Source organism: Vigna unguiculata, chromosome 11, assembly GCF_037176805.1.
Source record: "Vigna unguiculata cultivar grain cowpea cultivar isolate G323 ecotype 2 chromosome 11, ASM3717680v1, whole genome shotgun sequence".
In the NCBI taxonomy this organism is placed as follows: Eukaryota; Viridiplantae; Streptophyta; class Magnoliopsida; order Fabales; family Fabaceae; genus Vigna; species Vigna unguiculata.
Window position 1 is genome coordinate 11,958,891 of NC_140802.1, and position 14,188 is coordinate 11,973,078.

Here is a 14,188-nt window from a genome sequence, read left to right on the forward strand (position 1 = left end):
ATAACGACACTCATACCTCTTGCTTCCTCTATTGGCTCCAACCAAGGCAACAAGTTCACTACCAAGTTGTTCCATTTTCAATTTAAACCCTTCATCGGTTTCCTTCACCATATCGTTTTGGCGTCCTACCTTCACCATATCGTTTTGGCGTCCTACCTTCACCTTTAATCCCCTAACCTGAAACCATCATTTTACAGAAACCTCAGAACCATAACTCTCCCTGACTTCAAGTCTCTAGTTTGATCTGTACCAATCAACTTTACAATACACCTCCAACTAAGGTAGGCCAAAGCTCCATGGTGATCAAGTCACTGAAGTGAGGCATAAAGGAGTGAACAAGGTGATGGAAAGTGATAACGAACATGCTTTGGTTTGAGACGTAAAGTCGTCTGAGACTTTGATACAACCTACAAGAGGTAATGGGGAGCATATGGGAAGTGAGTCAGTATGTCAGATACAAGTTAGTTGGACAAGTTTTGAGGGAGCATTCAAGTTTTAAGGTTGCAAGTTCGAAGCCATTTCAAGTGTAGTGATTAAACCAATCTACATTGTTGAACACATGTCGCTTAGCACAGAGGCAAAGTTTCCAGTGGCTATAGGCATTGGAGTCGTTATATCAGTCGTGTTTGAGTGGTGGTTCTCAAAGGAGATAAGGAGAACATAGTTTCTTCCTACCTCATCGATGAATTTTCGAGGACGAAAATTTTTGTTGTTGGGGAGAATGTAAGGCCAACTTTTATTCTGCCCTAATTTTAAAAGGGTTGCCCAAATCAATTGGGCCTAAGGTTGGCCCATAGGGAGCCAAAGACCCTAATCTGCCCTAACCTTACTCATTCGTCTCTTTTTCAGAAAAATAGTTCCCTTATTCCCTCCTAGAGTAGCTGCAAACTCTCTGCCAGGGTTTAACCCCCCAATCTTGGTCAAGGTTACTCAAGCTCGATCTCATTTTCCACTCCATGTAAGTGATTTTCCAGCTCTTTACATATCCTCTCTAAGTCACATTTTCGTACTTCCAGTTAGGGTTCCATAGTAACCCCATTCCTTTGATGTTCTGCTATTTCCAGCTTCTAAGTTTGTTCCTTGAGCTATGGTGCTCCGTTGTTGGTGTCGAGGCCTTATACTAGCTCATTCTAGGTAAGGGAAGCTAGGGTTCTTCGCTTTTTGTCATATGTTGGTTGTTTCACTTCTGTTTTATGATTGTTGTGCCTGGAAAATGCTTGTCTTGAAATAAGAATGAACTGGTTATCATTGAGAATGTCTCTGTCACGTGAAGCAGGAGATGGTGAACTGATGTTCTCGCCCAGGCGAGCTCATCTCGCCTAGGCGAGAGTTGCAGAAACTCGCCCAGGAGTATTGCGCGAGTGCCCGCTCAAGCGAGTGAACTGTTTTTTTAAGCGAAAAACCATCTCGCTCAGGCGATATGGCCTCGCCTAAGCGAGCGCCCGCAAACTCCCCAGGGCCACTGTCGCAGTCTCGCCTAAGCGAGAGTCTGTAGCTTTAGCGATGGTACTCCTCTCGCCTAAGCGAGGACATCTGGCTTGAGCGAGACCTGCTGCACGTCACGCTGTTTTCCTTCGCTTGGTAGTTATGGATTGTTTGATTAATGGATCTACCTGATTTAAAATATGAGGCTTGGAAAATGCATGGAAATTTGTGGCTATGAAATGGGATTGATGTGTTGGTGTGATTTTGGTATGAAATTGATTGGATTATTGAATAATGTCACGAAAGGGATAAATATGCATGAGTGGGAGGGTGTATGGGTTATGAATGACGAACTGGATAAATTCTTGGCATGTAACGAACATGAGATGGTTGGTTATGAAAGTGGCATGGTAACGAGATGAGCTAAAATTCTATATTCATGGATGGAGTATGAGGAGTTGGTATGGGTTTGACCTAGAATATAAAAGAGGTTGATTATAAAGGTTGACATGGGATATATATGCGTGATGAACATATTACTTACTTGTTTGATTATGTTTGGTCCATGGTCAGTGCGTAATTCCTTGAAATCTCTAGGTGAGGTTTCAGGGTCGTGCTTCAATGGTCGGGACGTAATTTCATGGCCCCTGTTAGTGGGTGTCCATGGTGGTGCCCCATCTATATAACTTGGTAAGGATTCAAGGTAAGGATTGCATCCTGACACTCTAAGGAGTCAGTTAGTCTCACTTAGAGCGGACTGACTCCTGTGGTGAGAGTAGCAGGAGGCCTGAAACTCATTAAGGGCTAACCTTGTGCGTGAGGGAATTGATTCATTGTAACACTTGTAACACTTAGCTCGGGGGTGAGCAGAGGTATCCTTCATAAGTGCAAGCATCCACTGAATCCGACCGGGTTATATGTATCCGGATGAGTCGAGTCGAGTCTTGGTGTATTTATTTGAAGGTCAGAACATGCTTGGATGATTTGTGTATATTGGACTGTGAAAGTATATCTGATTACATCATAAAATCTTTTTTTGGCTCTAGGTTACCCTTGTTTGTTTGATTGTTTTGTATGTTGTTCTTCTACTTTTGCGATGATCATCAATTTATTGATGGGAGCAGATGTGAGAGGTACTCGAGGTCAACAGGGAAGGGATTGGTTCCGCTACATAGTCTACCTGGGCTGGACTTCATGTTTTTTTAGGCTTTTCTTTAGGGCTATGGCCTATGTACTTCTTTGTTCTTTAGTACTCTATTAACTTTTGTGAAGTCCTTGGATTTCGTTTGTATCCGACATCGTGGTGTGCCTTGGTTTCAACTAGCATCCTCTGGATATTGTCAGGAGTAGCGTTTATACTCCAAGACTTGTCACTAAATTTTATCTGTGTGGCATTTCATTTAAATTAAAGTTATTATTTAAATGGAGTGTTACATTTATTATATTTAAAACTGAAATTATTATTGCATCACTTAGGTTTACTATTTCATTACTTTAATAACAACATTTATAACAATATAACTTAATTTTCATAATAGTTCATTACATAATACTTTCACTACTTTATTATTTTAATATACAAAATAAAACAAATACATCATGTGCGTTCGCACGGATCAGTATACTAGTAACACATTAAAAGATATAAACTTTCACCTTGTCTTTAACTTGACATGACATATCGAAATTGATATATCAATTAATGTATTATCTCAATAAACTAACATTATTAGAGTTTATTAGTTAATTTCTTTCATATGAAAATCTATTGTGAAAAACGAATATTACTTTACGGTAATAATTTTTAATTTAATATTTTTTGACACATTAATAACTTTATGATATATTAGTTAACGTGCCATAAGCTAACTACGTTAGTTAATTTTGTTGACAAAAAACTATAATGTAAAAAGTAAATCTTACTTTATAATACTAACTTTTAGTTTTACTACTTTAGACTTCGTAAGAAGTAACATAAATTTTAAAGTGTGCGTTTATTTCCAGCAACTGAAAGATTGAAAACTTGAATTTGTAAAGAAAGCATAGAAATTACTAACAACAACATGAAAAACTAGACAATAATTTTTTTTTTTTAACTTTCCGCACCACCCAACATATAGAATAGCGAAGAAAGTCTTAGAAGTATCTTATAAAATATTTATTTCAAATTTATAATATAATGAATAATATTATAATCTAAATGAATAATTTGAATTTTAATATCTTATAAAATAAAATAATTTAATATTTAATAATTAATATTAAAAAGTATATTTAATTAATTCATTTTATTATATCTTTTTAAATTACTATGTAATATATAATAACTAAATATTTATAATTATATTTTATTATTATAATAAAAAAATAAATAAAATAAAAATATTAAATGATTAAATTTTATTTTAAATTAATTTTAACCATAAGACTAAATTTATAATATTATAATTTTATAAGTTAAAATATTTTTCTTTTATTTCTCTTCATTTTCCATTTTTTTTTTCCTTAATTCAAACCATCTCACTTTTTATCCTCCTTCCCCTTAAAGCTATTATTTTCTACTCTCAAATTTCTCCTCAAATCCAAATAAAACTTAAAAGATCCAAAATTAATTGATTGAGAGTTAAATGACTCGTGTCTAATTTAGTTAATAAAGTCAAAATAATCAAACAAAATGGGTTACATCAACCTTTTTCCTTCCAAATAAAAAATAGCATATTTGAAATTAGAAACTAAATTGTATTTTGAAAATGAAAGTTCCAATATGTTATTTGACATAAAATCTTTATGTTGAGAATTTGTAGTAAATATTTTAAGAAGGAAAAAAGGTCCGTATTTATAAGAAAATGGACACCGGATTCTGCCTATCATCAATTATTATATTAATTTTGTAAAACTTGGATTCCCAAAATTATGAATCATTGCTGTAAAGAAAAATACCAAAACACAAAGTCTGAGAAAACCACATAGAAGCTTAAACACATAAAATGGAAGATTGGAGATGCGGGGTATCGATCCCCGTACCTCTCGCATGCTAAGCGAGCGCTCTACCATCTGAACTACATCCCCATTTGTTAAATGAGTATCATATCCTACTTATTTTCTTAAACTTTCAATTTCGAAGCATGATCATTGATTAAAGTTAAACGCTTTTAAACAAATTATTTTATCTTTTATATCTCCTCATTTAAATATGTTATTTCTTGAAGATATGGATGAAAAAAATAATCTAATTATAATGCTCATTTATTAACTTGACAAAAAATATTGTTGCAACAAATGTATAATTTAGAATGTTAGAGACTATCTTCCAGGCTTTAATAATTATTCTCATCAATATTGAATTGGAGAAATGGTTAGCTTCAACTAAGAATACGTATTTTTATATTCTAAAAGTTGAAACAATTAACGTTTACAATTAAACTTTCAACGTAGAAATATATACATTTTGTGCATTTTAATTTTTAATTTTATATATATATATATATATATATATATATTTATATATTTATATATATCAAAACTCTAAAAGAATAAATAAAGCGTATTTTTATATTTTTATAATCAATAAAATATTTTTTTTTATATAATTCAATTTGATATTGGAGCTTTTGATCTTAGGAGCTTTATTTCCATTTTGATGTAAGTATCTACTACTGCCATTACTGTCATTCAATTATTTATATAATTTCTCTCTGTCATGGAAAATAATACTAAATTAATATAATTATTTTTATAATATCGTACAATATATACATATTATCATCGTAATATATATAATAATAATATATAACAAAATATTAGATTATAATAAATGCACTTATGAGTATAATATTTTATATGTGGTAATTGATATATATAAAGAAATAATAAATAATTGAAGTATAATTTTTTTAATTCTCTATAAATAGTTCTAGAAACATTTAAATAAATAAAATTTAATGAAAAATATCAATATAATACAAATAATAAATTTGTTTCTAATTTGGAGTTAGACATTAGTCTATTTTTTAAAAGAAAATTAGTTTTGAATTAAATAAAATAAAGATATATAATAATTGAATTGAATATAAGATAAACATGTTGTATTGCTACATGGTACTGCACTCCCTCATAACACGGCACAGACCTTATATGTGAACAAAAAACAAAATAAAAAAAATAAAAGAAAATTAAAAACATTAAAAAAAATTAAAAAATACATAAAAAATTATAAACTAATATTTGAGATGTTTTTAATATTGTTGGTACTCAAATAAATAAATATATATATATATATATATATATATATATATATATATAACACTCAAAATAATTACATAATAATGCACTAATTACACTAAGTTAAGCAATATTAATTAACCCATCACACATCATGACATTCTAGACTCAATTATCTGGATCTAGACATTGATGTATGATTCTTGGTGGGTTTTGCACTTGTGGTGACCTCTACTACCTATAGAGTCATTGTCAATGGGTTTTATCCTACCACACAAGGTTAGTCCATTTAACCGTCATAAGAATCCTGAGAATGCTCTTATAGACAAGGCCTCGTGCCTCTCTCACCACATGACTCATTTCACTTTACATGAGTCTTGAATGAACATTAGAGTATCAAGATAAACCTCCAGTACTGACTCCTTACATTAATGAGCACACTACTAATTAAATCAAATAGGGTTTCCCCCATGGAATCTCCTATATTCTCATACAAGCATTTCAAAACACATATTAAAAACCATACAACATATGTCTCTCTTAGAAAATAATTAGTTCTTATAATTTTTATCCAATCCAACTTAACAACACATTACGCAAACAATTTGGGATTTTAGAAATAAAATTGCAGCTTGTGTAAAGCTCCAAAAATGTTGTATTTACATTCAAATTAAATATGATTGAATGAAGAACCAAATGCAAAAAAAAAAAGCCAACTTAATTGAATAACAATAGAGAAAGTTATGCAACAAACGAGCAACAAAGGTCAATGTTGTTAACAACCAAAACTACAGGGACCTTGTGATAAAAACTGTTCTCACTACAGACCTCCGATTCAAGATCCTCCAGTCAAAGTCAAGCACTATGCGTCTAGGATCAGCTGTTAAAATTGCAGCTTGATCCAACGGTTAACGAAGTCGTAATACACATTTTACGAAAAGTGTGCAGTGTAGGAAAATGGGTAGCACCATACCATATGCTTCTTGGTTTGAGATTTTGACTTGTTCCACTGCACAATTTGGTATCTTGCACTTTTATCTTCTCAAACTAATTTCAAAGTGGTTTGTAGATGATACCAAACTAAACAATTGCAACAATCAATATCTCTCATTCCAATTGCATTCTAAACTACCTAAATTCTACATTTACCAAGTCTATAAATGAGTAAAAACAAAACCTTAACTAAGTAATATCAAACCCTCAATTCAAACATGGTCAAAACCCCAAAGTCCAACCTTATACCATATTTTACATCACCTGCCAAAATAAAAGAGTTTCATCTCCATTCAACTCAAGAACCATATTTCTCCAAGACCCACAACTTAATCTCACATGCATCCACTTTCAACATGTCACTATAACCAGCCAAATTCAGTATATGTATATATATTTCTCATAAAATAGACAACCACAATTTCTTTGAACAAAAACATCTCTTCTGTAATAATTACCATTTTGAAAACTAAGTTTTTCTTATCAATACATTTTTGAGAAATTGGTAATCGTATGCTAAAGATGTTCTAGATGTTGCTTCTAATTGTTTCTATCTTTATTATATAATGGTGAGACATCCCTCTTGATTTGGGAGACTAGTATTTGAGGTTTTTCCAAGTTTTGGGGTGTGTATTTTTACCATTAGTTATCAGTTATTATATTAGAATAAGAAACTTCAATAATGACTTGCTTGAAAATTGAAAAGGGATTTGGGAGGATACTGACGCTTTAATCCAAGAACCAAGAGAATCCTCTCTTATATAATTTAGAAGTCGAGGTCTAAGGGGAATGACGGAGCCTCCTCAATGGAGGATGTATTAACAATCAACCTGAAATTTCATTATAAAGATCATTGTAATGAGTCAAAAGCCTTGCCCTTTTGCTACAAATGAAGTGAAAGAGAAAGAGAAGAAACACACCTTGGAGCCATTTGGTAATAGTTCTTGCAGTATCTTCAATCGTTCACTTATCATCTCTATTTGATTCTCCAAGACAAACACGGTATAAACATTGAATGCTTTTAATTTTAGTTTTGCTTAGTTTGCAATATGACAAAATCTCCTTCTACATATTGCTTTAGGCCTGTTTCGCCTAGCGTTAGATCCTCTCTCAACTGTTTCCAAGTGTTTGATCTTTTGTTTCAAAGACTTTCTCTTCTCTAATAGACACTTATTTTGGGCCTTTGCTATTTTTTGGCCTACTTTCCCTTTTTCTTCTCGTTGTCTTTGTAACATATATATTGTTCTCCCTCTTCCTTCTCCACTTATGTTTTTTCCTTTCTTGTTTCTGTTCAGATACACTATCATTGTATTCTGCTTTCTTTTTGAATAATATACAGTTTTTCTCTTCCCTTTTACCTTTGGCACAAAGTTTGTTATGGTATCTAGAGCCAACAGATCCTTCTCTTCCCAGGTTTTTTTATCGCGTTTCTTTCCTGTTCTTTCAACCTTCTTTGTTCAACACCAATTTTTCTATATCAGCATCCCAATGAGAATCGAACAGTTACCTTGGTTCCTCATGTTCTCGACACCTCTAACTTCCACTCTTGGAGCTGTAGCATGCTCATCGCTTTGAATGCCATGAACAAGATCGAATTTGTTCTTGGAACTATTGTCCAACCTACCATAACTGACTTCATTGTCGCATCCTAGCACCACTACAATAACATGGTTGTGTCTTGGCTTGTCCATTTTGTGTCCATTTCAATTCTCCTTTAATGGATGGACCAAGCTTTTGCCATCCGGTCTAACTAGAAAACACGTTTCTCTCAAGGTGACTGTTCGCATATATCAGATCTCCAAATGGAAGCCGCCACTCTTCATCAAGGTGACATTTCTATTTCTGATTACTTCAACAAACTTAAAACCTTGTGGGATGAGTATATTACGATTCAGAGATAGAGTATGTGTACCTGGGAATTGGAGGTTGAGAAAGCAGATCATGGAAGAAGGACATAAAAGTCGTCTTAGCATACACCTAGGTATGACTAAGATGTATCAAGATTTGAAACAGTCCTTCTGGTGGAATGGGATGAAAATCGATATTGCCGACTTCGTAGCATCATGCTTGGTATGTCAAAAAGCCAAGATCGAACATCAGCGACCAGGGGGTACACTAGAGCCATTGGACATCCCTCAATGGAAATGGGATAGTATTGCCATGGACTTCGTGACTCATTTGCCGAGTCTGTTAAGGGGCATGACTCAATCTGGGTAATAATGGATAGGTTGACAAAGTGTGCCCACTTTCTCGCCATTAATCAAAAGTGGTCATTGGATAAGTTGGCCAAGTTATATGTCCGTGAAGTGGTCAGATTGCATGGTGTGCCAGCTAGTATAGTATTAGACAGAGACCCAAGGTTTACATCTCGCTTTTGGCAGTCTCTACAGGCAGCATTAGGAACTTAGTTGAGGATGAGTTCTACATATCATCTCCAAACTGATGGGCAATCGAAGAGGACAATCCAGTCATTGGAGGATCTTCTTAGGTCTTGTGTGTTGGATCATATGGGGAGTTGGAGTGAGATGCTTCCATTGGTGGAATTCACTTACAACAACAGTTATCACTCCAGTATTGGTATGGCACCTTATGAGGCCTTATATGGGCGACGATGCAGGACACCGCTGTGTTGAAATCAGGATGGTGAGTCCTTGGTGTTGGGTACAGAGTTCTTACGGCAGACTTCTGATAAAGTCAAGGCGATTCAAGAGCGAATGAGAGCTACTCAGAGCAGACAGAAGTCATACGTAGATAAGAGGAGACGGCCTTTAGAGTTTGAGTTAGGGGATCATGTGTTCCTCAGAGTAACACCTACGACGAGTATTGGAAGGGCTATCAAATCAAGGAAGTTAACTCTGAGGTTTGTGGGACCCTATCAAATATTGAGAAGAATTGGCGTTGTAGCTTATGAGATTGCCCTGCCATCGCACTTGGCGAATCTGCATAATGTATTTCACGTTTCTCAATTGAGGAAATACATAGTCGATCCATCTCATGTGCTGGAGTCAGATGATATCCAGATCAGGGAAGACTTGAGAATAAACACTGGACCGATGCGGATTCTCGATTTGCAAGTGAAAAAGCTGCGAGGAAAGGAGATAAAGACAATGAAGGTCCTTTGGGATGAGATTACTCATGAGATGACTTGGGAGATGGAGGATCACATGAGACAATCCTATCCACACTTGTTTCCTAGTAAGTCCAATTTTCGAGGACGAAAATCTTTAAAGTTGGGGGGAATGTAAGACCCGAGAAATTTAAATAATTAAATAAATAATTATTTAATAAATGCGGGTGGTAGAAGCCTTTATGACATTTAATGTTACTTGTAGTGACGTGGAAAAGTACTAGGTCAAGTGATTGAGAGTACTTTGATTGTGTGAGAGAACTTGGGTTCGAGTCCTATGTATGCCAATTATGTGTTGTTTTAATCTGAGCAATCATTTTATTGAATATATTTGACTGTGAGATGTGATAATGAAATCCTAAAATACTGGGGATTATCACAAATGTGAATGGGTTGAATTGGTTGTGCATTTGACTTGCTAATTGATGGGTTGTGGGTTCAAACCTTCCTGAGAACATATTAATCTCTTTATTTTTGTTAGAATACTTGTTGTCTGAATGTGAAAGGGTGGAGAAATCTTAGAGACATTGGGCCCCCAAGAGAAGGGGAAGAAAACAGCCCATAATGGGTTGTTATAAAAAGGCAATTATAAATAATTACAAAAGCCTTTTTTGTTTTTTTTACTATTAACCATAGTTAGGGTCATATAAAAGGGGAAAATAAAGCAATTAGAAGGGTTTTGAGACTGGAAAACTGTGAGAGTGGAGGGGAGCACTTTTACTATTAACCATAGTTAGGGTCATATAAAAGGGGAAAATAAAGCAATTAGAAGGGTTTTGAGACTGGAAAACTGTGAGAGTGGAGGGGAGCACAAATTCTGAGTGGAAAAGGTGAGTTTGGAATTGAGTGTAAAGCTGCAAATTGTTTTGGGAGAGAAAAGGAAGGTTCTTAGGTGCCACAAAGCCAAAGTAGACAACCATTAGAAGTAAGGATTTTCATGTTAGGGGAGTTCTTTTGCGTATTTTTATGATTATGAATTTCGTGTACTTTGAAATGCATGTATAATTGTGTTTGATCATAAATTTTCGTGCTTCTCATGGTATGAATCAGTGGTGAAATTGTTGCTATGTTGTTTTGGTCAATTTGTTATGCATTGTATGGGAATTATGGGAATTTGTTGTACTATTGGTGTTGAGGGTCTGTTTTCGCAATTGGAGTGACTAATTTGATGTTCACATCATGCACAAAATGTTGAATCCTGTGATGTATTGCTTGGCATAGTTGAATGGGGTTTTTGGGCTTTTTGGGATAGGTTTCTGTGCGCATGACAGGGAGAATATTTGCTATTCTCGCTCAAGCTAACTAGGCTCGTTTACGCGAGAATAGCAGAAACGAAATTTTGGGTTGTGTTTGCACATCTCGCTCAGACGAAAGCAGCTCGCCTAGGCGAGAAATCGCGAAGTGGTGAGGTTGTGCTCGAGGGACTCTCTCAGGCGAGGAGCCCATGGTTTGAGCAACAGAGTACCTCGCTCACGCGAGAGGTACTCGCCTGAGCGAGAAATCGCAACTGAAGAGTGGGTGTTCTGATGTCTCGCTGCCTAGGCGAGTGATGTTGTATTGAGCGAAGGGAGATCTCGCCCAGGCGAGACGAGCTCGCCTAAGCGAGTCTTCGCACGTGAAACCTGGTAGCACGCTCGCTCAGGCCTGGTCGCTTAAGCTAAGGCTTGTAGCCCAGCGAGTTTAGTGCAGTTTGTGGGTATTGGTTGTACGCATTGATGCGAACATGGATCAGGAGATGTTGTGCCATGAGCAGGTAGGTTCATACTCAATTACTCTCTTGTGGGGATACGAGCGAGGTAGGTTCGTATGTTCTGTTCTCACAGTTGAGAGATGCTACGTGCAGGGAGGTACGTAGCTGATGGATCACGTGTGTTGGACTACGGGCGGGCAGGTCCGTAGAGTAGGACTACGAGCGGGGAGGTTGGTAGAGGCAGGACAACGAGCGGGCAGGTTCGTGTGAGCATCATGAATCTTGAGTCCATGGCTAACTTTGTTGATTAAATTGGAGGTTTAAAAGCCTTGGAGGTATTAAGGATGTGATTATAGTCTAACTATGAGAATACAAAATGGGGTGGTTGTTCTTTATATTAATTATTTGATATGTTCTTATAATTCTTTTGAGCTCACCCTTTCTATTTGTGCTTGGCAATGATCGTGTAACTCGTTACACGGGAGCAGATGATAATACAGGTGATGCTGAGGGTGCTCGGACTGCGAAGTGAGGGCTAGCTGGGATAGAGCTAGGGATTTTTACTATTGCTTTTATGGTTTTATTGGAACTTGTAACAACTTTTGATTTAATTTCCTTTGAGTATTGGCACATTGAATATTGAATTTTGTTTTCTCGCGTTTGGGATAAATAATGTTGCGACGCTTAAACTTCTTTTATATTGTTATACATTAATTTAAGTAATATTCTTTAAGGATGTTACAGTTTGATCATTTATCTCTAAGACTTTCTCTTCTCTAACAGAACGCTTCTTTTAGGCCTCTTCTATTTTTGGGCCTCTTTTCCCTTTTGCTTCTTGCTCTCTTTCTAACATATATATTGTTCTCCCCTCTTCCTTCTCCACATATGTTTTTCCCTTTCTTGTTTCCGTTCAGATACATTATCATTGTATTCTGCTTTCTTTTTGAATAATATACAGTTTCTCTATTTCGTTTTACCTTTGGCACAAAGCCTGTTATGGTATAGAGAGGTAGCAAATCCTTCTCTTCCTATGTTTTCTTATCACGTTTCTTTCCTATTCTTTCAACCTTCTTTGTTGCCTTGATCCTCTTCTCTTACCTTTCCTCATGGTAGATTCCTCCAAAGAACAATAAGAAACATCACCACCAAGTTTTATGTACCTACACCCCAATGTACGTATATCTATAGCATAATAAATTTACTTAGTATTGATCCTTTCCTTGTTACGTATTTTCACAAGAGAGGATGAACGCATATTTTCTTTCTCTTGAGTTTTTAGAAGAAGAAACATTGTTTGGTAGACCAGAATAAGCAGTCAATTGAGTCTTACTCTTTTGTGCTAATTGGCCTGTTTGCTTAATAATATCCATTGTCCACCCTAGTTCTAACCATCCTCTAGGCACATCATCAAGTTTGTTTAGTAAACTTTCAGATTTTATTGTTTCTACTCCTAGTTTTCTTTCATATTCATTTCATGTAATGACTCTTTTGAATTTTAAAATCATCCTATTTCATCTATTAGATACTTTATCATTTACAAATATACTACATGAACTTATCATGACCTTTTTTTTTGTATTAAAGTATCACCTTGAATACGAGTTTAATTTCTAAAAGATTTGAGGTGGGAACTTGGAAGATAGTGATTCCTTTTATCAATATATTTTTTAAGCCATTAATTTTGTAAGACAATAAGAAAATTTGTGCATTTAAGTTGTAGTAATTGATTCTTCTTTATCTTTTGATGCAGTTGGATTTTTTTTAACATTGATAGTGATGTTCTTTTTGGTGGTTCTTTACTATTCCTTAGCACCCTTATCTTAAAGGCCTTTAGGCAAGGAAAACCAAATCTGGTGATGGAGAAAGAGTGGACTAAACATTCAAGGTTTAGTAAAGAGTATATAAATGATTTAGAGTCCTTTTTAGATATTGCGTATAGTAGTTGAGGAAGACCTCAAGGACGAGAGATTTTATGTCCTTATGCGAGTTGTAAAAATGGTTATTGGACAATAGTAAATGTTGTGTTTGAGCACTTAATAGCCATGGGCTTTGTACGAGGCTACAATGTTTGAGTTTTCCATGGATAAAAAATACCTTCTCAATTAGTAAGTGATGATATGGAACATAACACTCACATGATGATATTGATGTCTCATTTTATATGTCTAATACTTTTCATTAATATATGTTTTACTACTATTTTCAATTTTTAATTCATAAAGTGTTAAGAAAGCTCATGAAGAAAAATTTCATTAGAACTGAAATGTTTCTTACAACTCGACAAGATCATCTAGTCGAAATTGACAAGATCATCTTTGTCAAAAAAGAAAATTTGTGGATGAAGACACATTAGATGAGGTTATTGTAAGTTTGTTTGTACTTATGAAATATATTTGACAAATCAATAATATTTTATTCGTTCATAACAACGATATTTTTTTTGTTAGTCTAATTTTTGTTGTTCTATTCAAAACTCAAATAAATCTAGGAAACAAACATTTCATCCTATGGGAAGACTATGGCATCCATAATATTGAAGAAACATCAAGAAATTGATGCAATTCCGAAAATATGCAGAGAACAAAACATCGATTGTCGACATCCGTAGATGAAAAAGAAATAATCAGATGTGGACATCTGTAGTAAAAAAAAAAAGAAATACCGAATGTCGACATCTGTTAAACAAAATAAGGAACCAGATGTTGACATTCGTAAAAGCAAAAAAGCATGGA

At 34.8% G+C, this 14,188-nt stretch overlaps 1 non-coding gene across 1 annotated transcript; it reads right to left on the minus strand.

The window, feature by feature from the left end:
• Nucleotides 1-4,421: 4,421 nt before the first annotated feature.
• TRNAA-AGC (transfer RNA alanine (anticodon AGC)) lies at nucleotides 4,422-4,494 on the minus strand. The gene has a single exon. It is a non-coding gene; the product is annotated as a tRNA-Ala (tRNA).
• Between the last annotated feature and the right edge of the window lie 9,694 nt (nucleotides 4,495-14,188).